General features: G+C 36.6%; 1 long non-coding RNA gene across 1 annotated transcript; it reads right to left on the bottom strand.

Moving 5' to 3' along the window:
• Nucleotides 1-11358: 11358 nt before the first annotated feature.
• On the bottom strand, nt 11359-12284 carry LOC115733376. Its single transcript, XR_007198243.1, has 3 exons — nt 12126-12284; nt 11561-11614; nt 11359-11451 (listed from the first exon to the last, which is right to left on the bottom strand). It is a non-coding gene; the product is annotated as an uncharacterized LOC115733376 (long non-coding RNA).
• Between the last annotated feature and the right edge of the window lie 11140 nt (nt 12285-23424).

Genomic DNA, 23424 nt, shown 5'->3' with positions numbered 1-23424 from the left:
CTATTCATATTCAGTTACGCTTTCACTTTCTTGCTCACCTATAAACACATGCCATTTAGAGTGCTCTCAATATCTCATGAAGATACTTGTTTTTTTTTTGTCTATAGGGCCTATCATAGACCTAACCATTTTCATTGGGATTTGTTTCTTCTCTTTTCAACTCCATTTTGTTGAGGAATCGCTGGGAAAAGTAAATTATCTTTCTATTCTTTTTTCATCACATAAACATCTGAACCGATCGGATAGATTTTCTCGACCTCGATCGGATTTTTCATTTTAGAATGATATTTTAAAGGCTCAAAAAAATATTTCAAAGCAACTTATGCCTCGGATTTATGATAAATTAAAAACAACACGTCCAAATCGAGTGTAATAATCTATAAATGTGATGAAATAAATAGCTCCATACATTTCTCTCACATTTATTGTACCGCATATGTCCGAATGGATCAACTACAAAGGAAACTCAGTTCTTGTTTCTTTTTCAAATTATTTTCTCATTGTTTTTCTCGCCAGGCAATGCTCACAAATAGGCAAATCGATTTTTTCAATATTGCCCAATAAGCCCTCTTTGGCTTATCTAAATATTTGTTATTGGCCAATATGACCTAGCTTAGCATGTCATATATTCACATTATCACAAAAGATTTAAAGAGGGAATAACTAACATTCACATTATTATACTCAACAATTAGCATAGTGAAACCATCCATAACCATAATAACTTGTTCCCAACGACAAGTTCAAATTGAAATCAAGTTCAACAAAAACTAACACGGAAACTAAATTCTGTCGAGTTTTTGGAGCATATAACATAATATGTAGAAACAGGGTACGACCATCGCGCATATTCATTTGGCAAGTGCCGATCCCTTTAACTTCCACTTAGAAATTGTTTCCCACATTTATCCACTTTGCTCCATATCTAACTCGTTGAAATTCCACAAAGGCATTTCTATCTTTCGTTACATGGTCTATGTCCCCTAAGTCTACAATCCACAAAGGATAATATTTAGTTACGAAAACTGAGCTAGAGACTTAAGTAACACTCTCAAGTGCACAAAGAGTTTTTTTTTTTTTTAACTTCTTTGGTTCACCATAGTAATGAGCAAAGTGACCCTTATCGCCATATATAAAACATTTCACATTAGAGATGTTTTTCTTGAAAGGGCATTTTCCTTTCCCGTGTCGGTTAAACTTCAATTTCTATTTTGAAGGATCTATTCCCTTGTCATTTCAGTTCTTGAACCCACCACGACACTTAAGCCTAGAGCACGAAGCTCCATTTGAGCTAGACCCAACATAGCAAATGTCGATTTCTAGTTTAGCTGCTAGGAAGCAGTCCTCTTTTAGCTCAAGACGGCGCATAGCATACTCAAAAGTCTTTACTTTTTACTAAGGATCAAATGAATTTTCATATGCACACAGCTATGATGCAAAGAACATATTATTGCTTGCACTTGCTGCTCATCGGTCAAAATGTGGCATGCATCTTACAGTTCACTTATCATGTTTGACATGCACTACAAAAAAAAATTGCTTCATAATTCCGCTCATGAGGCATCATATAAGTGTCAAACTGGTAATCGATGTCTAACCAAATTTAACTTTGATGCTTTCCACTTGACTTTGGCTTTTTCATGAATGCCCGAACTCATGCATAAATCATTTTCCATGTTACTGAGCAACATAATGCTAGCAATAGAGTTCATCTTTTTTCTTTTTTTTTTTTTATGCAGCAAATTCTTCTCTTTCCCTTCTATATCGTGAATTATTCCCATCTTCAGATTCTTCCCTAACAAGGTCAAGAGCTTTTAGTGCTTCTTGCTTTTCTAGCACATACTAGATTTTATATTCCAATTTTCATAACTCATGCGGTTAAAAATTCTCTCATTTGTTAAGCTCAACTACGATTTTCTAAGAAGTTATGGCCATTGTATCCGAATACGAAATTCTATAGACATGTATTCACGATCTATCACCGCCTAACATTTATGCATCTATTTTACACTAACTAATTATATTAATGAATAATTTCACACAAGGCCTCGGATTCAAAAGTTCACTATGTTCCCAATCATCGTCTAAGAATCCTCGCTTGAAATTATCATTAACATAATCATTTATATAAAATCGAGTTCATTAAAGTTACTAAAACCTTTTAGAATTCCCCACTCAAATAAAGATCATAAATCAAATAACGATCCTCTTATCTTGTAATCATAAAAAATAATAATAGCATGGCATGATTTGATCTAATATTCAAACAACTCACGCATCAAATCATATACAGATTACAGATCAATATTATACATGCCATCAACAAAACATGCTCTATACAATATGGCTATCTACATATAAGCCATCCTCCACGTACTTTTTTGTTTATACTTGAAAATTGCCCCAAAATATGTGCATCATGGGGTTTTATATGCATTTTAATAATTTTACATTCACAAAACATATCCAAATAATATATCAAATTGAAGATAAATTAGAGATGAACGCAACGGTACCTCACACGTTCTCAATGAAGCTCAAACACTCCCGTACGAGCCGATCAAAGTTTTAGCATGTGCAATCAACTCATGGTCAATGGTCAGAGTTGATTTTATGGATCAAAATGTAATTTACAAAAAGTCCGAGGACTAAATTGTAATTATGAAAAGTCCGGGGACTAAATTGAAATTTTCAAAAAATGTGGGGGTCAAATTGAAATTTCTATGAAAACTTGAGGACCAAATTACAATTTTCTGAAAAATTAGGGACCAAATTGCAATTTTAAGAAACTTGGTCTAATCGGTCAATGGTCAACAATTGACCAGGTCAACTAGTCGGGTCTTGGATCGGGTCAGAACCGAACTGAATTGGGTTTGGAATACCTTGAACCGGATCCGGGATAGTGATAAACCTGATTTGGGATAGGTCCGAAGAGTGTTTGGGCACGCTACACGAGCTGTGCACGTGGGCGCGTGAAGCCCACGCGCACCGTACCCCTTCGGTGCGTACAGCGCGTGCGACCACCTCCGGCTACGAGCCACCCCTCAAAACTCTCTTCTTGTCCACATGAGTCTAATGGTATACTTATTTTCCATTTTCATAGAACGAAATTACACGAAAAGGCTACGTTTCGGCGCTACCTTGGGGACCCAATTCTGCCGAGGCGCGTAGTGTACGTCCGGCTTCTTCCGGTGTCACCTCGCGACGAGCGACCACCGGCCGAGCTTGTTCCAAATATGTGTTCAAAAATTATTTTTATTGGATAGAAAATCACAAACAATCCATGAACAGTAACGATGAAAAATGATTTTTCACGCTAAAAACAACTACGAAATTATCACAAGACAATCGGGGAACAAGAAAAATAGCTCTGATATCAATGAAGGGAACAGATCTTGTACACAACGGATTAAACTGAATTACATGCCTTAGATCAAACTTGAATAATTGATGGGTGAAGTATATCACGTAAAACAAACATACCTCAATAACCACAAATTAAGAAGCCCAATGCAGATGAAAAAAAGATCCAGATCTGCCGATCGATCGTCCTTTGAGAGAGCTTTTTCAAGAGAGTTTTTGAGAGAGTTTTGTCGATGGGTAGAAAGAACGACATACGTTCTGTAGAAGAGAAGTCACTTTCTTCTCTCTCTGTCTCTCTTTCCTTTATTCAATAGAAAATAAATCCGCCTTAATTTGCAATCAATTATCGCAATAATGGCAAATAATAAATTTAGCCATTAGTGGGTGTAATTTACCAACGCTTCCTTTCAAACTCTATGTATTGGAACCGTCCCAGTAGGACATGGTACCCTCGACTCGAACGTGACAACCTTGCTAGCAGAGGAAGATGTTGGTAAGTTCACCATTCGCGAACTCGGCCTTCTCTGTAGGAAAAAGCAAACATTTTTGAGAAAAATCGAAGTGTAATCTCTATGAAGATTCAGATCTACATCGAATTACAGAGTTCTCAATATTCTTAGTGAAAAAATGGAGACATTTTCTGAAATCAAAAGGTATGGTGACCTTACAAGTTTGACTTAGTGACACAGGTTTTATTGCATGCCAGTGAAAGCAAACGGTATCGTTTTTAGGTAATATTAAACTAGCTGTCCGTCCTGAACGTTTTGTCTATGTTGGTTGATTGAATCCTTTATGACTTATTTTGATCAATTAAGTCCTAATTTTTTCAAAAAAATTTTGGTCAATCAAGTGCTAAACTAAATGCTGGTGAAGTTTTCATGCAAAAAAAAAAAAAAATCACAAATGGCCAATTATGAAAATCCACATCACTTTTGTGGGACAGAAGATTTGACCATAGGGATTGATGGACTGAGACGAAAAAGTTTGGTAAACAATGGGTGAAAATAAAATGCTAAGGACGCAATGTTTAGAACTATTCTTTTTCATTTCCCTATATTGCGAAACTCATTCTGACTTTGGACGCATGTTTTTCGTAATTTATTCAGTTCGTGAGTTATATAATGAGTCAACTCCAAAACAAGAACTCGTATCTTTGACATAAAACTTGGAAGTAGTCATTATAGACACCTAATTTTCTGACCGATATTTGGTCAATTGACCGGGAATACAACCTCATTAGAAATTGTACCAAAGAGTACAATTGGGTTGTACTTATCAAAAACTTTCCATTAGTACCCAATTTGCCAAAATCGGACGGATAGATCTCATGACCAAAGCGTACAATTTGGTTGTACTTATCAAAAACTTTCCATCAGTGAGTGAAAGATTTTTCCCCAGAGTCTACATTGAAAGCTTCTATAGTAAAACTCATTCGAGAGGGCTTGGTTGTCACGACCTTCAAATCGTGAATGTCGGGATTTCCATGGTTTGATGCAATGGATTAATTCCGCCTCACAGATCAACTCATAAAAGTTTTCCGACGCGGTTGTAATCACATCAATCAGATTTTTAACAAAGAAAACATCAGGACTTTTTGGCATGACTGCTCATTCGGCTCGATTCCTGAAAATCTGCTCATCAAAGTGCAATTTTTGGAAAGATTTGGGTAAACACTTGTTAGCTACAAAATACGAAAAGCTAGCGGATATAGCGAATATAAAAATTTAGGGAGTATTTGTAACTTTTCCAAATTCAAAGTATTGCGGTGCCAAAATTGAAGGTGGGTTTTGAGCTTCCCTAAAAAAATTAATTACAACCAACATGGAATTAATCATCATTGAAAACAAAGAAAAAGCAGTTATGAATGCTACAAAAAGGTTTGGTAAGGTCAATCTTGCATGTGTTACACTCGTCAATTGGGCCATATTTGTTAGTCCATTGATTAAGGGCGGAAAAAAGGAGAAAAACTATTAACATCTTAGGAATTAAGGTATCTTCAAAGGCAGGAGATACATGAAATGAGTTGAATATCACATAATACATTTTATAATTACTACACCAAAACATTCATATATCCCTTCACTTGGAGAATAAACACCCATACTCACCTGAACTCTGTGATCCTTCAATAGAGGATGATCAAGTGATGGCTGCTTGTTTCTATCAATACAATCGATTGTTTCTCCTTCCTTAGTCTTCATAAGGACAAAAGTTCTCATTTAGCACAAACCCAAATTTTACGATTGAAATATTTCCCATTAAAAATCTTCGGGAAAAATCCAAAAAAGGACCCGAAGTTCTCATGTTTCATCAAATAAGGGCCTCAAGTAAACACTGTTTCAAATAAGGACCTAAAATGCTCTCATTTTCTCAAATAAGGGCCTGAAGTAAATATTATTTCAAATAAGGGCTTGAAATAACTATAAAATCTAAAAAAAAGGCCTGATTTAACGGCGTTTTAGTCTTTTTACTTATTTGATTTTTTTTTCTTTTTATTATACTTTTTGTTATCTGTTTTCTAAAAAAAAAAAAGAGAAAGTGGACGTTTACAGGTGGGAGGGGCAGTCCTCTCGCCTATGTATGGCTTTTTTTTTTAATCAGGGAAAATAAAAAAATGAATAAAAAAATTAAAATGTGAAATGACGAAAACGCCCTTCGGGCCGGACCCTTTTTTGAAACATTATAACCACTTCGGGCCATTAATTAAAACGTACTATGTCACTTTGGGTTCTTCTTTGAAACATTGTTCACTTTGGGCCTTTATTTGAAAAAAAAACAAGAGAACTTCATGCCCTTTTTTGGATTTTTCCCCTCTCTAGAGTAGAAGATGCTAAAGATTTCAACAAAAAAAAAATGTGACTTTCCTTCGCATATTTCCGCTTTCAATGTTTCGATAGTATTTCATCATTTTATTTTGTCGTGCAAAAAACAATCATCTTTCGTTTTCTGTTTTTCTCAACAACCAAAAAAGAAAGAAAAAGAAAAAGAAGACCCATAGCTTGACATTTATCGAAAAACTATCAACAAGGAGGACATACAAGAAAATAAAAGTTGCTCAAAAAGATAAATTCATTGCAAAACCAATATTTTTTTTTGGTTGGTAATTGTATCACCAATATTTGAAACTTCCTAAAAGGATGCAAAACCTTATTGCAATCTTCAATCAACATCATGTGTTTTTCGAGTTGGCTAGATTGCAAAAGGCAACCATAAAATGAGAAGAAAAGAAAAAAAGAAGACATGATTACCACAAACGTCTTGATGGGTGGTCTACACAAGATCTTTAGTTGTCTCTCCATCTCCAAATCATCTTCGAAATTGCTTGTCTTACCGCAAAGGACGTGAACTCTCCACAAACTTAGAAAGACCAACAGAAGCTTTAAAGCCATGGGGAGTTCTATCCACTCTTATTTTGGGTATGAATTCAGCTACTAGAAAGATAAACATGTACCTCGAAAGTTGAAGTGCTTTTTGCCATTGATCACTCACCTGTCTCACCACTTGAACCTATTCCTTTAATTTTGACCAACAAAATATATATAATCCTTTAATCTCAACCGTTCATCTTGTTTCCTATCTTTTTGCATAAGAATGGTGGAAAAAGTGTCAAAAAAGTCCTAAATATATTGTATTGATCCTGATTCAGTCATAAACATTTTAATTGTGTCAATTTATTGCTAAACATTTTGCATTTGTATCAATTTATTCCTATTGTCTAACTAGTGTAATTTTTGTGCCCAAACCTGATAGATTTGTTACCAAAATGATTCGGGCAATATCGAGCCATTTTATTATCCTATACCACTAAATGATGACCATGCATGACTGCGCAATCAAGGAAAAGTAGACAATCCCAATCTATGCGAGAAAAGTAAAGTGCAAGAAAGTAAACCAAGTAAAGCACCGAGTATAGAATACCCATGACCATGTTATTAAGCCCCAAGACAACAACACCTCGTCAGCTAAGTTCAAATCGAGTCCAATTTCTTGTCCAAAAGATCAATGTACCTAAACCTAAGCTACATCAAACATAGCCACTGAAACCCCTGAACTAAAGGTATGTTATTGTTATCCAGCCGAAGCCAAGCTAAATCTGGCACTAAGCTTTAACAGCGTAATCAAGGCATCTATTTCTAGTTATTTTCTGATTTCTTTAATTTTCCCTTTTTTTTTTAAGTTTATTGTTTCTTTGAAAATTCTAACTCAGAAAATGGTAACTGCTCTAGCCCACTTTCTCCTCTAACCGCACTAAGCCTGCCACAAATCAATTTAAGCCCAATTTTAAAAGCAAACTAAGCCCAACCTAAATTTTATTATGCCTAATCTTTAACTTCTCCGCCTCAAGGACAACCTACCAATTCTTCTATGGTTCAAAACATCCAAAATCCTCTACTGAGCAGATCTCCTTGAGGGAGGGAGAGACCCCCTCCCTCTCTCTCTCTCCACGCACCCCAGCTCGTGTTCCCTCCCCCTCCATCTCCTGTTTTCTTTATTTTTTTTTCGTTTCCTTTTTCCCCAACCTTTAGGTTTCTCTGTCGATTTTGTGCAGGCGATCGACATTTTTCAGGGAAGTAAGTTCTAAAGATCGAAGCGTAAGTATTTCGAAAGAATCTATTTGTTCACTCTGGCTCCAGGTGCTTGCTCCGAATAGTCGAGCGCTCCACAAGTCTTCGAGGTTCGTTTGCAGTTGTTTTCAGCAGTTGGCTTGTCGGAAAGTGATTTTGTGATCAACTGCTATCTATTGTGTAGCATTTCTCTCCCAACCTAGAGCTATATCTAGATTTGGGTGCTCTTCTATCCTGATCTAGAGATAGATATGAGATTTACATGATGTTTTATGTGTTCCATCAACTTTGTTGTTACGGTTTCTATACGGCAGTGGTGCTAGGGACGTCGAACGTAAATGCGCACTACCTTTTAGCAAAACCTTAGTTCTTGGAGAAGAATTTCTCGACGTATGCCCATAACTAATGATGATGCGAGATTTGGTGATCGGTCGTGCTATGAGCTTTGATGCAACAACAGATCCTTTTTTGAGGAATAGGCCAATCCTTGTAAGCGGTATCTAGTTGATTCACTTTTCAGATTTTCTTGTTTTACTTGCTTTGTCGGACTCACATATTTGGCTTGAAGTTGTATACTCCTCTTTTCATATGAAGTGAATATGTTCTTTTCACAAAAAAAAAAAATTGATATCATGCCATAGGTTTAGAATTTTTCTAACACTTTTCCCTTTCTTTCCCCTTTCTACTTTTTCTCCTTTTCTTCTCTTTTCTCTTTCTTTTCTAATATTAACAATTAATAATTAAATACCCCTTTTATATAACGACTAAAATTCAGGTGTCAACACATGTCCTCTCGATATCGTATTTTGAGTATGATTTCTTTTGGCGATTATTGACACGTCGTTTCACCATTTTGAATCTGACTTGCCATGTCTTATTGTATGTGAATATTGTATCTCCTTACCATGTTCAGATTTTGATTTGTCATGTCACGTCATCTCCTTTCCAATTTTGAATTTAATTGGTAATGCCATTTCATTGTTATGTTCTGAACGTAATTTCACATGTCATGCTAGATGTGATTATTGTCATGCCGTGTAATTTCGCTGTCATGATCTAAATCTGATTTGCCCTATCAAGCTGCATGTTTCATGTTATTTTGTGGTCATTCTCTGAACCTAAATTGCCATGTCATATTGTATATGAATATTGCCCTGTTAGTCATTTCTCATTGTGCTGGAATGTCAAATTTTTCATGTCGTTACTTTATTATGTCATTTTCTAATTCATGGATGAATTGCATCCAATTGACATTTGCATAAGCTTTAACACATACAAATGATATCACGCCACAACAAACGAGAAAATTGCCACATTGATGATGAGAAATGTTGAATAAGAGTTTTGGCGATATCTTGATAAGAAATCACATTATGAATGACTTAAGATTTAAACTCCATTTGTTTCACGAAAAATGTGGCATCTTTGGAAAATATTTTTCAAGAAGTCGTTTTCTTGAAAAATGACAATATTTTTTGGTATTTGGTTGAAACTCGAAAACAAACCAAAAAATATTTTCCACCAATTGGCATGGAAAATCATTTTCCGCTGTACACACCTTTTAATATTTTTTGAGTTTTTAAATTTTTTACTTTTAACTTTTCTTTTTTTTTAATTTGATTTTTTAAATTATTTTATTTTATTTTTTCTCTTTTATTTATTTTTTATTTTTTTATATTTTTGTCTTCTACCTTTCTTCTTCGGCTGGCCATCGCATCGTCATCTCCCTCTTCCATCCATCTTCTTCTTCTTCTTCAACACGCAAAGAAGTGAGCTTTTGTATAGCCACACACCTCAAGGAGCCCCGGGATCGAGGAAATTGGCAAGCGAGTCATCTCTCGGATTTAGAACCCGACAAGAAGCCGTGGGTGGCGATTGACGATCAGCTGTCGAGCATTGCCACTAGCAGGCAAGGCTCAAGCTTGCCGGATTCCGGTGGCCAAGCCTTGGCCCCATCCGATCTGGCGAGCTCGAGGCCACAAGGCTTGCCTTGCCAAATCCGGCAAGGCTTGAGCTCACCGTCCTTGAGCGAGCTTGTGCCTCGTCAACTTCAAGCAAGGCCGAGCCTTGCTGGCCTTGAGCAAGGTTCCCTCTCGTCAGCTGTCATCAAGGTTTGCACTCGGCGGAGGAAGAAAGAGGAAGGAGCTGTGAGCGAGAAGGGGAAGGTCGAAGGAGGAAGAAGGGGAAAAGAAAAAAAGAAAGAAAGAAGAAATAAAAATGAAAAACAAATAAAAAAAGAAGAAGAAAATTCAAAATTAAGAAAAGCACGCAAGAAAATAAACATGAAGCAAAGAGAAGAAAAATGTTTTCGTATTCTCAAAAAGAGGAAAACATTTTCCTCACTTGTGAAGGAGTTTTTGAAATGGATGGAAAATATTTTCCTTGGATGGCTTATTTTCCACAAAACCAAATGCTGAAAAATTCGGAAAAGGTTTTTTTGAAAGTTATTTTCCGTGAAACAATTGAAGTGTAAAAATAGAGGCGTGGCACGGAAAAAGGTGTTATGGGACGCTTATCCATCCCACGCGTCACCGATCCATGGCGCTTAGAATCTCTAGTTTTTTTGTGATGGCGATGCATCCTTAAGGTTTATCCAAACTCAGGATTTAGGAGAATCCTAAGAACGAACAAAGACGCCCCGTGATTATTTAATGTTGATGTATCAAATATTTTGTTGGGTCAAACTCGAGCTTCCCAATGCCCAACTTTATAGACTCGCCAGCCTAATCGATTTCTTGCAATTGTTCGGAGAAATCCTAGAATTACCTAATGCACCCACATTGTTTGAAAAACTTGAAATAGAGCTTGAACTCAAACAAATGTTTTACCCTTCGATTGTCGATAAAAAAAAAATTGTTTCACCCTTCGCTTGTTGATCAACAAAATCCGTGGCCAAAATTGGCCAATCTTCAAGATTATTGACTAATTGTAAAGTTTGTTTCCACAAATTATTGATCACACACGGCTTAACATATAATATGCAGCCCCTTCTCTGGCTACGCATCGACTAATCACAGGTACCCCCTGGACCTCCATAGGTAAAGCTATACCCGAACCCTTCTTTGTCTATGTACTTGTCGTTTTTGAGGCCGTAAACTTTCGACTTGTCGACGTGCTCGAACACGGCCATAGGGGTGTGGTTCGTGTCGGACCCAGTCGTGTAATAGATCTGACGGAAAAACGCAGCGTGATCGTACCGGCCGTCGGGCATGTGCCCGCTCCCCAACGGAGGGCAAACTTTCGTTTTCCCCGAGAACCCTTCTCCTCCCCAGGACACCCTCGTGCCCCCCTCGCATAGGTTGATGAACAGCTCCTTCGGCCAGTACCCGACGGCGATGCCTCCGTTCACAACGAGCCACCAGTTCCCGGTCCGAGGTTCCTGCTCGATATGGACTCGGATCTCGTATTGTTGCCCTCCGTATGTGGATGTCGGGGCGATGGGAAGGTTAGTAGTAAACGTCTTATGGATTTGCACGAAACCTGGGCATTGGATGTTGAAGCACCCGTTGCGAAAACCATCCCCCTGTCATCCAAAAGTAATGTGATCAAATTCGAGAAATTCAATTGACATACTAAGACTATCGCACATTGATGAAATCACGATGATAGGACTCTTGGGGTTTAATTCTTACCGTCCAGTACGTAACAAACCGTGTGAGACCATCACCATTTAAGCTTGGATATACCTAACCAGACAGGACATGGAAAAGATTGTTCACGCTCAAAAGGAGAGGCAACATAGTATGTCGAAAAGGAAAACGATTAAAAAAACAAATTACACATATAGCATGAACTTTGAAATAACTGTCCAAAAAAGTTCAAAACTTATTATGCGATGGCCAATTCGGTCCTAAATTTTTCAATTTTTCCAATTTAATTCTAAACCTTTTTAACGATTTGCTATTGTAGTCCTTCCGGCTAGTTTTTGACAACAAATCATTGACATGACAGTTATGTTACATAAGACGACCGGCATCCACAGCAGCTATTTTCAAGCCAAAATTGGTCCGAAAGATTACGTTGGTAAATCGTTAAAAGATTCAAGACTGAATTGACAAAATAAAAAAGTTTGGGATTGAATTGGCCGCTGTACAGTAAGTTTATCACTTGTTAGACAATTTCCCCGTCGCACTTTCAATCTTCATGAAAATCTGCGTTGAATAGTTAATATTGAACCCTATCAAAGCTAAGACTTACCGCCCATCCTGCATGGATTGCGCTCACGTGATCCGACGGACCATCCTCGATGTACAGTCTATGCGCACTGAATTGATCTTCCACGACCGGTGTCACGTTATAGACAGACAGATGTGCATCGACACCGTATTTGGTCTCAACATCGTCCACCAGTATAGAGACCAGCTGCCAAAAGGAATGGTTTGACTTCGATGAAATTAGATCGTTTGCGTGAGCATATGCCATGTACATCTACGAAGACATGCGAAACTTACATGGTGCGACGGATCATCATTGCTAATGGTAAAAAGTGGAGAAGGGTTCTTAAGGAGAGATCTAGCCCTAATTAGATCTTCCTTTCGAACTCGAGGTATCGGAATTGTCCCGTCCGGACACGGCTCCCTCGGCCCGAACGTGACGAGCTTGTTGCCGGTAGAGGAAGACGTCGGTGAGTTGACGATGTTCGGGCTCGGCTTTCTCTGCAAGAAAAGGCATGGACATCGCTGAAAATTTGTAGTGTAAATTGTATGATGAATCAAATCTCCGTCAAATACGAGATTTCTCGCATTTGCCAATTGGAAAACACAGTTAGGAGAGAATGAGAAATAAAAAGTACAAAATAATTGATGGACTGAAATGGAAAGGTTTGGTAAATAATGGACCGAAATAGAACGGTAAGGACTCAATCAATCAAGAGGCGGTTTATTTAAGACTATGGTGTTTATCCTAAATTATTCGGTTAGTGAGTTACTTCACAAGACTTTTAACCAAACAACTAGTAATACAGACAAAAAAAATTATTTATGACACCAAACCTGAAATTAGTCAATTGGGTCATAATCAAGAGCTTTCCCCTTATACTAATTTACTCAAATCGGACGCCCCAATCTCTGGATATTGTAACTTTTAACCTCAATAATAGAATCATGAGATGTCGGAAATTTTCTGCTAGTTCAATCAGATAAATTAATTCCACTTTCAAAATCGAGTCATATATATTCCGGCATTCTGAAAATCAAATCGATGGAATTGTCAAAACAATATTTTCCAAAACTTACTCCTAAAAGCACTTATGACTGCTTACTAAGGCTGCGTTTGGTCTCGGGATTTCTAGTCATGATAGGATAAGAAATCCACGGATTTGGCCATATCCTATCCACTGTTTGGTGAACTGTGGATTTAAAGTCGGATATTCTCATATCATATCCTATCCTGGATTTGGTAGAAACTTTTATCAATATAAAGGACATATATGCCCCTAAGTGATGCTGATGAAATATTCCGATCTTATTGCTATAAAAATAACGTTCTCATACACAAAAAAAACTTGAAAATATACACATTTTATTAGATTTTCAAACCTCTTTGCAAAAAAAAAAATGAAAATAGAAACAAATTAGACAAGAAAGTTGTCATCATTGTCTTCATGTTTTCCCATGAACTTGAAGCGGCTTAAGTACACCCCAAGTACCATAAGTTGTGTACGGCGCTCACTTTAGTGCCAAAACTTTCAAATCGATCACTTTAGTGCTAAGTTTTTGTAACTTCGATCACTTCGGTGCCAACTTCTTTTAAAAACGATCACTTTAGTGCCGGAGCTAACGTGGCTTGCCGAAAATTCGACACGTGGTATTTTTTATTAATATTTGAGATGACGTGGCTCGGTGAATTTGACACTAAAGTGATCGTTTTTTAAAAACATTGGCACTTAAATGATCGTTTTTAAAAAAAGTTGGCACTTAAGTGATCGTTTTGAAAGTTTTGACACTAAAGTGATCGAAGTTACAAAAACTTAGCACTAAAGTGATCGATTTGAAAGTTTGGCACTAAAGTGAGCGTCGTACACAACTTATGGCACTTGAGGTGTACTTAAGCCACTTGAAGCCTTTTCCATACACAATCAAGCAGAGGTTGCAATCTATGAAAAATAGAGCACCCATCCGGAGGAAACCTTTTCATGCGTAACAGCACAAGATCCTTTATAATAATGAACAAGTTTTTCTTGGCGTCATCGTAGCGAGTTGACCCTATCCAATCTATACTGACTTTCACTACTGAATATATTGCCTAGGAAGGAAGTGGTGAACGAGCATAAAGAAAAAGAACTAAGCAAACAAAAAAAATATAAAAGCAAGGTACGATGAGACTACAATAGCAACTATGAATAAAGCTCCAAACTTCACAAGAAACAACATATTCCAAAAAACTAAAGCATTCCAATAAATAGTAAAATCAACATTGTTCGATGTTGTTCATTGTCTAAAAACACCAAAAAAAGACTACACACGACATTACCCTTCCATCATCTCTTGGAGAAGCATGTCCACAAATGCCTTCCTATCATCTCCTTGAAATCCAAAAAAAAGATGAATATTCTCAGGATCCTTCACAATTTTTCTGCACAATTTTATTCTGTCCATAGTATCTAGAGACATCTTAAGAATCTCTTCATTGATTTTTCTCTTGTCGTCATCCAAATCTTTAGCATGTCCGATGCGGCTAGCAATCATCTCCATCCTCTCGTTAGCTTTTTCCATAAAAGAGCCAAAAGTGCTTGCAATTTCAACTAACCCAGCAGCCCACTTGTCACTTGCTTTAGCCCTTTTTCTTCTTGAAGAATCAGCAACATTTTGCATTTGAGAAGATGATAGTGGCGGTAAGTTTTGACTTGCACCAGTAGTAGCCACGTCATAATGATTCTCACCTTCTTCATTATCTACAACCACATGAGCTTCTGAAGGGTCTTCACCGAGATTTCCCTTGGCACGATCTTTTCCAAATACAGTTGCTAGTCGATCATATTGAGGGAAGGACTTTCCTCTTAAAGAAGCAACTCCTGGATAGGCCAACAAAGAAAATATATTGCTTTTTTTTTTTAAGAAACAAGTTGTAAAGAAGAAAAATGAGAAGAAGTAACACTAACCTTGCAATATTTTTTCCAACTATCTTCCGAATGAATATCAACAGAATGTTTTTCGTGATCCCATCCAAAGCCACTTTGATTCTTCAAGTCATAAATCTAATTATACAACTTTTTCAAGTTTCTCATTTTCGACTCAATATGAGGATTACCCTTAATGCCACAACTAGGAAGCTTTTCTTCAAACCACTTCTCTAATATAATCATATAACCACACGTGAAGCCATTATCGGCTTTCATTCCTCACACAACTAGTTCTTCAAGACCATCTAGAAGTGCATTTTCTTCATCTATTGTCCATACACGTCAGCCTCTCTTTGTTCCCCTTCCTTGAGTTTGACTAAAATCGCTATCTTCCATTTCTAAACATCTCATTGCAATTTACAAAATTTAATGATAGAGGATATCACGGTAGAGAAAATTTAATGATAAAGACAACATAGTATTAAAAAATTTAAAATGATAAAGCCATAATTCAAACATTACATAAGGAATATTTTTCTCCATAATGAAAAATCAGCACCATATTATACGTGTCTAATAGCAATGGAAACAAAAACATCTTACAAGACAAGCCTTACAGTAATTAGAAACGAATGAGACAAGGAATAATGTCAAATCAGGCGACTCCTCCATGTCCTCGACTTGCATTCCACTCATTAAACATTTGAATTGCCAAATTTTGCCTCCATGTTGTCCAATGATTCAATGGCTCAAGAACATTAATTGTTTTCACATCTTCAATGGTGTTGGCAACTTCATCTAATTGTGCCTCAATTGGATCAATAGCCATTTCTCTTCTTATCAAGTTGTGTATAAGGCAACAAGCTATAATAATTCGACATTGCGTTCTAATTGGATAAAAAGATGGACTCCTAAGAATAGCCCACCGTAACATTAGTAGACCGAAGCATCTTTCTATGACATTTCTAGCTTGAGAATGCTTCATGTTGAAGTACTCCTCGGGGCAATTTGGCATACAACCTTCTCTCCACTCTGATAGGTGGTATTGAGTACTTCTATAAGGAGCAAGAAAGCCCTCCCCATTTGTGTATCCAGCATCTACAAGATAATAATTACCTAATAACAAATGATAACATTATTAATTGTTTTAGAATTATCAAAACCTACACGTTAGATAATGTAACACATTGATACATGCTTATCGTACCAATGGGAATCTTCGGACCATTGGGTTTAACTAAAGCATCTCGAAGCACTCTAGAATCTGCTGTTAAACCTTCCCATCCAAGTAAAATGTATACGAATCTCATGTCATGTGAGCAAACTCCTAACACATTAGTCGCTATCTCACCCTTTCTATTTCAGCACCTTGCTTTATCAACCTCCGGAACACGTACCCTAATGTCTGTGCCATCTAATGCTCCTAAGCAACCCTAGAAACATGAAATTAATAGAATAACCTTATGTTTAAAGTATTAAATTAATCAATATAATGGCAAAGCAAACATACCTTAAACCATTTCCATCTCTCGTCGGTACATTCCTCTGGAACTGGTTCAGGTGACACAAGAAGCACACTATGCATTCTTATCACAGCACTTAAAACTAAGTTAAAATACCTACTTATTGTCTCTCCGGACCTCATAAATTTGAACTTGATAACACGATTTTTCACATGATGGGCAAGTATATGTCGGAATATTGCTACTTGTTCTTCTATAGTCACGATTCCATCTTCTTTTAACCCATCAATTGTACGTGCCAACTTGCATAGTAGAGTAAATGTACGTCTATCCATCCTAAGTGGTTCCACACAATTCAAGCCAGTACTATTAATGAGGCGATCAAGATGATCTAAATGAGCTTGCCTTTTAAAAAATGTGCAATCCTTCAATATATATTTTCGGTAGTGCCTTTTAGTAGCCGTGGATGCCGCAATCATATACATCATACACAAAAGCAACATCTGCGGGTTCATCTCCTCTATTATCAAAATGTTAAGAATTTCCTCTCTCTCGTCGTGATCCATTTCTAATAAAGGAAAAAGAAAATAACATTAAGCAAATACTAACTAGTAGGTTAGATAATAGCAAAATCATCCAAAACAATATCTTTTCCAAATCAATTGATTTTCACAGAATCTTACCAAATTAATCTATGAATATTCAGCCTCTTCCCAAAATCCCTTGGCTTCGAGCAATATACCCTCGAGCTTCCCCGCAAAACAGCCCATAGTTCAATGGAACTCTATCTATCAATGACTCAAGTCCCTAACACTAAAGTTTGACTTCACACATTTTGCTCATAAGCTACGTCAACCAAATTATGTTTCCCAGCCTCTCTTTCGTGGGCTCTATTTTTTGCATGCTTTGATTTATACTTTTGAGAAACAACTCTCTGTCTTAGATCAAAAAGCTGCGTTGATATTCAACTCATGACTGAAAGATGATCTCATTAAGTCATCGGAAAATCAGTAGAGAACTTGTGCACTAACCATCACCGTTTAGCCTCCAAAAGCTCTAAACGCGCTACGATACCATCCGATTGTTTAAACCAAAAAATGAAAATTATAAACCCAAACTTTTGAAAAAGATTGCGGAAACAAGCTGTAGACGATCATGGATGAATACATACCTTCGCAAATTGCAGATGTAAGCTATAAACGTGAAAAAAAAATTGCAAAAGCAAGCTGTAGACGATCATGGATGAATACATACCTTCACAAATTGCAAAAGCAAGTTGTAAACGTGAAAAAAAAAATTGTAGAGGCAAGTTGTAGCATGGGTGAAAGAATGCGTGAATGAATGGGTACGGTTTCTAAAAATTAGCTTTTATATGACGGATAAGAGAAATCATATCCGACCTTATCTTACCCCCCTCCCCTCGGATTTTTTTATCCGGGTTATATCCCATCTATATCCGACATTATACCATCCGAGACACTTACCAAACACGGGATAAGATAAAACATATCATATCCCGAGTTTTATATGAATGACCAAACGCAGCCTAAGAGGTTTCTAAGTTCAATCTCGCATGGTCTACACTTGTCAATTGGACATGGGCCCGTAGAAAATAATTTTAAAAGGAGGGAAAAAGTAATATTTCCAGTTGGTTATGGAATTTCCGACCGAGTATAACAAGCTATTAAAAATATGAGGTTTTCTAAAAGTCCATAAACATAGAAGAGGAATTAAGTACCACACAATGCTCGTTGTAGTTTTAGCACTCAATTGTCCATATATTCCTTCAATCAAAGAGTAAAGAAGCGTATTTACCTGAATTTTGTGATCCTTCAATTGAGGATGATCAAGTGACGGATGTTTGTTGATATCAATACAATCAATCGTTTCTCCTTCCTTAGTCTTCACAAAGGAAAAGTGCAAGACATTAGTGCTTTGGAAGAAAGCCTTCACGGCTTCTAACTCACCCTAAAATGTTTTCCTTTATAAAAAGATCTTCAAAAACAATGTGACTTTCCTTCGAAACCAATCTTCAAAACCAATGTTGAAGATATCAAACCCAATGTGACTTTCCTTCACAAATTTCTGTATTGATGTTTCTATAGTGTTTTAGCATCTATGACCTCCATTTAATAGCTTAAATTTATAAATAAATAAAAAAAAGGAGATTCTATTTTTTTCGATCGAGATACATAGGATGTGACTATCCTACAATTTCATGACTTTGACCAATTATATTTTTTTGTTATAAAATTTGGAGCTTGACAAGGACTAACCTCTTGTCCGAACATCGCCGGCCGATCCAAGCCAAAAGCTCAAATATCCATTTCAAGGAAGAAGCTTTTGACGGATTCCTCGAAATCGGTTTGTGCATTCAAATAATTTTTTCCTTTAGTTTCTTCTAAAGTTTTTTTTTTTTTTCAAAGTGATTATGGATTTAATAGCTCATTATGATAAGGAGCTTTACTATATGGATGTTAAAACTTCTTTTATGAATGGATTTTTAATAAGGAAGTCTATATTATGTAACCCAAAGGTTTTGGAGCAGATGATTCAGATAAGCTTGTTTAGAGAAAGAGAAATCTCATATAAATACCATGAAATAAGGTTTGATTATATTCTTTAGAATTCTAGACTGAAAAGTCTGTTTATGGGTTCAAATAAGCTTTTAGACAATGGTACTTGAAGTTTCATAGTGTTGTTGCTTTTTTGGGTTCCGTTAAGAGCAAAGTAAATTGGTGTATATACTATACGATCGGTGAGAGGAAAATTATTTTTCTTGTGTTTTATGTAGACGATATATTGCTTGAGAGCATCTTTCTTGAATTACTGCATGAGGTGAAGGGGATGTTGTCAAAGCATTTTGATATGATTGACCTTGGTAATGAGTATTTTGTTCTAGGAATTTAGATCCATATATATCGTTCTTTCCATATATTAGGTTTATTTCAAAGGATATTTTGTTGATTGTATTTCGAAAAGATTCAAGTATAAAGTATTACCAGTCAGGAATTCTTCTTGTTATTAAGGGTAATGAACGGAATCTATCATAATGTCCTCATACAGATATTAAGAAAATCCAAATAAAGAATGTACTATATCATGGTGCACTTAGAAGCATCATGTATGCTCAAGTTTGTACTAGATCGGATGTTGTTTTTTGCGACGAGACTTATTGGCGGATATCGGTTAAATCCAGGACTCAATTATTGGGTTACTACTAAGAAAGTCTTGAGGTACTTAAAGAGGACAAAAGACTATATGCTAATTTACAAACATATTCGGGACCTGCAGCTAGTATGGCATTCGGGTTTAAACTTTGCTAGCTATCGGGATGATGTCAAGTTGACAATTACATATATTTGTATGACTAAAGAAAAGTGCAGTATTATAGAAAGGCAAGAACAGAAATTTATGTATCCTCTATCAAGAAAGCGGAGTCTATAGCATGCTTTTCAGCTGCTATTTAGGTTATTTGGCTTCGGAATCCTATTAAATAGTTGATCGCACTTAATTTTATGGATAGACCTATACGGTTGTATTGTGACAATAACTCTGTAGTATTTTTCATGAACAATAGCAGAGGTTCCAAGGGGTTTAAACATCCGGAGGTCAAGTTTTTTACCATAAAGATAACAGATGAAAATGGTGACACTATAGTAGAGCTTATTACACAGATGATATGGCTGCATAGTCACTAACTAAAGATCTTTACCCTTTCGTCTTTGAATGACATGTCACAGACTTAAAAGCATCTAGGATGCTGTTATGATATGTTAATTGATGGGCTAAGTAGCGTCATGAGATCTTTTGTTTAGTGGGAGCTATTTTTATTTTTGCTCTAATAAGGTTTGCATTTGTGTTCTGTTGCATTTAGTAACAATTTTTTTTATATGTAATGACTATTTTGCATTTAATAAAGTATTTGTGAATGTATTGTCTTCATAAATAATACATATCTAAAGAAAAATATCAAGGCATCGTGTAAACCTTGAGTGATGGCTGGGGCATTTATTTTTAGCCAAAATATATGTCTTGTTACACATAAAGTATAGTTAACTATAAAGGTAAGACATATGTTGGTTCGTTGGAATCATAAAGATGTTCTCTTGTGACACATCGGGTTTTGTGACATATAAAGTGAGAGAACGGTGGCCGACAAGGAGGATAACATATAAGATGTCTCTTTTATTTGAGATGTTATCCGTTTGCCATACTACCATATCAAATCCATTTCAATAAAGTTAAGAGCATTTGTGACCACGGATGGCTCTGTGTCTTTTGATGCGATTACTACCATGATTCGGTGCTTAAAACTTTATGGGATCGGATTGACTATTGGGAATTATCTCTAGATCAATATAAAGATGCGCATCTACGGTACAATTTCAATTAATCTAGCCCAAGTGGGAGAATGTTAGAACATATTTTTTAATATTCAATGTGTGCTTTATTAATTGTTATTGTAAATATTAATTGGTCTAATAAAAAAAGATAAAAGATTTTCTAATTCTAGTTGGATATGGAGTTGGATAGTATGGGCCGAGATGAACCTTATTTATAATGAGGGGATAGGTTTCAATTTCTATAAATAGAGGTCAAGTCCCTCCTCTAAACCCTAATGTCCACATAGCCTCACATAAAGGGTCGTCGGGAGCGATACGTGAGGGGCGTCTCATTAAAGCCAGTGATAAAGGGAGTTCATAGAGAAGAAGTTCTTGAGCATCGGATTGTCGCAATTCCGCATCAAGAAAGATGGATCCGAAAAAAAGATGCGTTAATTCTTCTATCTTATGTATATGTGATTGGTGTATTTAAACGTGATTATCTAGGGTCGTTGCATCAAAGGTATTAATCACAGCTTACACCGATCGGCGCAAGTGAGGACGACGTGTATTTTTTAGAGGATTATCGACAAGAGAAAATCCTCTCCAGCGAAGATGGAAGCATCTTCCACCAGGAAATCGGAAGCTACGAATACATGGGACCTCAGGTCAACGAAGAGTCCAAACAGCTACGCCATCACTGGCACTCGCAAGCTCATTTACCTCCGCCGTAAAAAACAAGCCCGGTCGAAAACCTGACGAAATGGTTTCCTCATACGATGGCTTCAGGACGATCAAGAAAGCAACAAAACTTCCACATTCGCAAGAAAATGACAGCTGCAAAGAAGGGAGCAATAAAAATAAAACCCCCACGTTCACTTTGGTTGGTTTTCTAGCAGATCTCCAAAAGAAGATATACAGAAAATTGAGGAATATACTTTTTCCTCTAAAACTCATTGTGTTAACACATGAAAATTTGATTAGTGTACAACTATGTGGGGTCTAAAGAAGCACGTGAAGGATTCACCAAGTGCGAGAATGTTGGGATGCGGTTCATGCTCCCCATCGATCGAAAAGCCGCATCACTTCTATAGTTTGAGTATATATTTTATTGGTAGTTTGAGCTTATATTCATGAATACCACTCTTATATATAATATTTTTCTCTTGTAATTGAGAGTTCTAACAAGAAGTGGAATGAACTAATTATAGTGGAATCATCTGCTAAATGTAGCTTTAATTTAAGAGTTAATCAAGATAAAACTTATTTCTTGATTGCTCTTTCTCGCCTTTACTCTATATTCGTACTGATTGTATACCTAATCCTAATCGATCGAAGCTATCTAGCCATAACTTTTCACAAGATAATACATGAAGCAAGGCTTCAAGTCAAACCCGGCTAAACTTATGAAAATTCTGAACTTAATGTGTCAAGCGGCTTAACAAATTATAACCCAATTAGATAAAAGTTTTGATGGCTTGGGGCTCTTCACTCCACGGACTGCCAAATTCGAATCGCCATTGCGTCGCTCCTAGACATACCCGTTGCCAAGGGTAGGAGTCCTTTATGTTCCCATCGAAGGATCTACCGGTCCCAATCAACGTGACTCAGGGCGGCTCGTATTTTTTTTTTTTTTTATGTGGATTATCGAAAAGAGAAAATCCTCTCCGGCGATGATGGGAGCATCTTCCACCAGGAAATCGGACGCTACAAACACATGGACCCCTGATCAACGAAGAGTCCAAACAGTTGCGCCATGACTGGCAATCGCAAAGCTCATTTCACCTCCGCCGTCAAAAACAAGCTCGGTCGAAAACCTAGCGACATGGTTTCCGTACACGTTCCTCCAGGACGATGAAGAAAGCAACGAAACTCCCGCATTCACAAGAATATAACAGCTGCAAAGAAGGAAGCAATAAAAATAAAGGATTAATACCACAAAGAACTTCAAACCGGTATATCATAATAAACTTATTTCAAATTAATTTTCTTAACCATCAAAAATCCAAAACTGTACACCTACAATAAATTCACCTTACGTTAATTTTTGTTATATTTTACCATCAAATTGCCGAGTTAGATAAAATATGACAGTTGATAGCTCTACCGGTTTGGGATTTTTACCTTGCGTTTATCACAGAAGTATTAATTTGGGGTTCTTCGTGGCGTTAACCCCATTTAATTAAAACTAACAAAAGGTAAATTTATCAGATATGTACCAGTTTGAATTTTTGAAGGATAAAAAATTAGTTTGAGATAAATTTGTTACAAGTGTATCGGTTTGGAGTTTTTTACGATAAAAAAAATTAGTTTCGCATAACTGTACGGATTTAAGAATTTCTTTGTGGTGAAAATTTTAGTTTAGGATAAGTTTATTATAAATATGTCAGTTGGAATTTTTTGTCGTATTAACGCTAAAATAAGACCATACACAAAACATAGATAAAAATATGAAGAAAATGTGGATTATCAAGACTCGGCCGGCCAAGAACAGCTAAGCTGCTCTCATTGTTGGCAAACAATATCGTCAGTCTCACCCTTCCATTTGTCCCCTTCCATCTGCTCTTCACGTCTTTAGCCCTCTCCCCCTTCACCCCTACCTTCTCTTCTCCATCCCTCATCGTCGGCCATTCTCTCCCTTCATGACC

The sequence above is a fragment of the Rhodamnia argentea genome, chromosome 4, assembly GCF_020921035.1.
Source record: "Rhodamnia argentea isolate NSW1041297 chromosome 4, ASM2092103v1, whole genome shotgun sequence".
NCBI classification, from domain to species: domain Eukaryota; kingdom Viridiplantae; phylum Streptophyta; class Magnoliopsida; order Myrtales; family Myrtaceae; genus Rhodamnia; species Rhodamnia argentea.
Note: the sequence above shows the minus strand (reverse complement) of the source record. Positions and strands in the feature narration are given on the sequence as shown.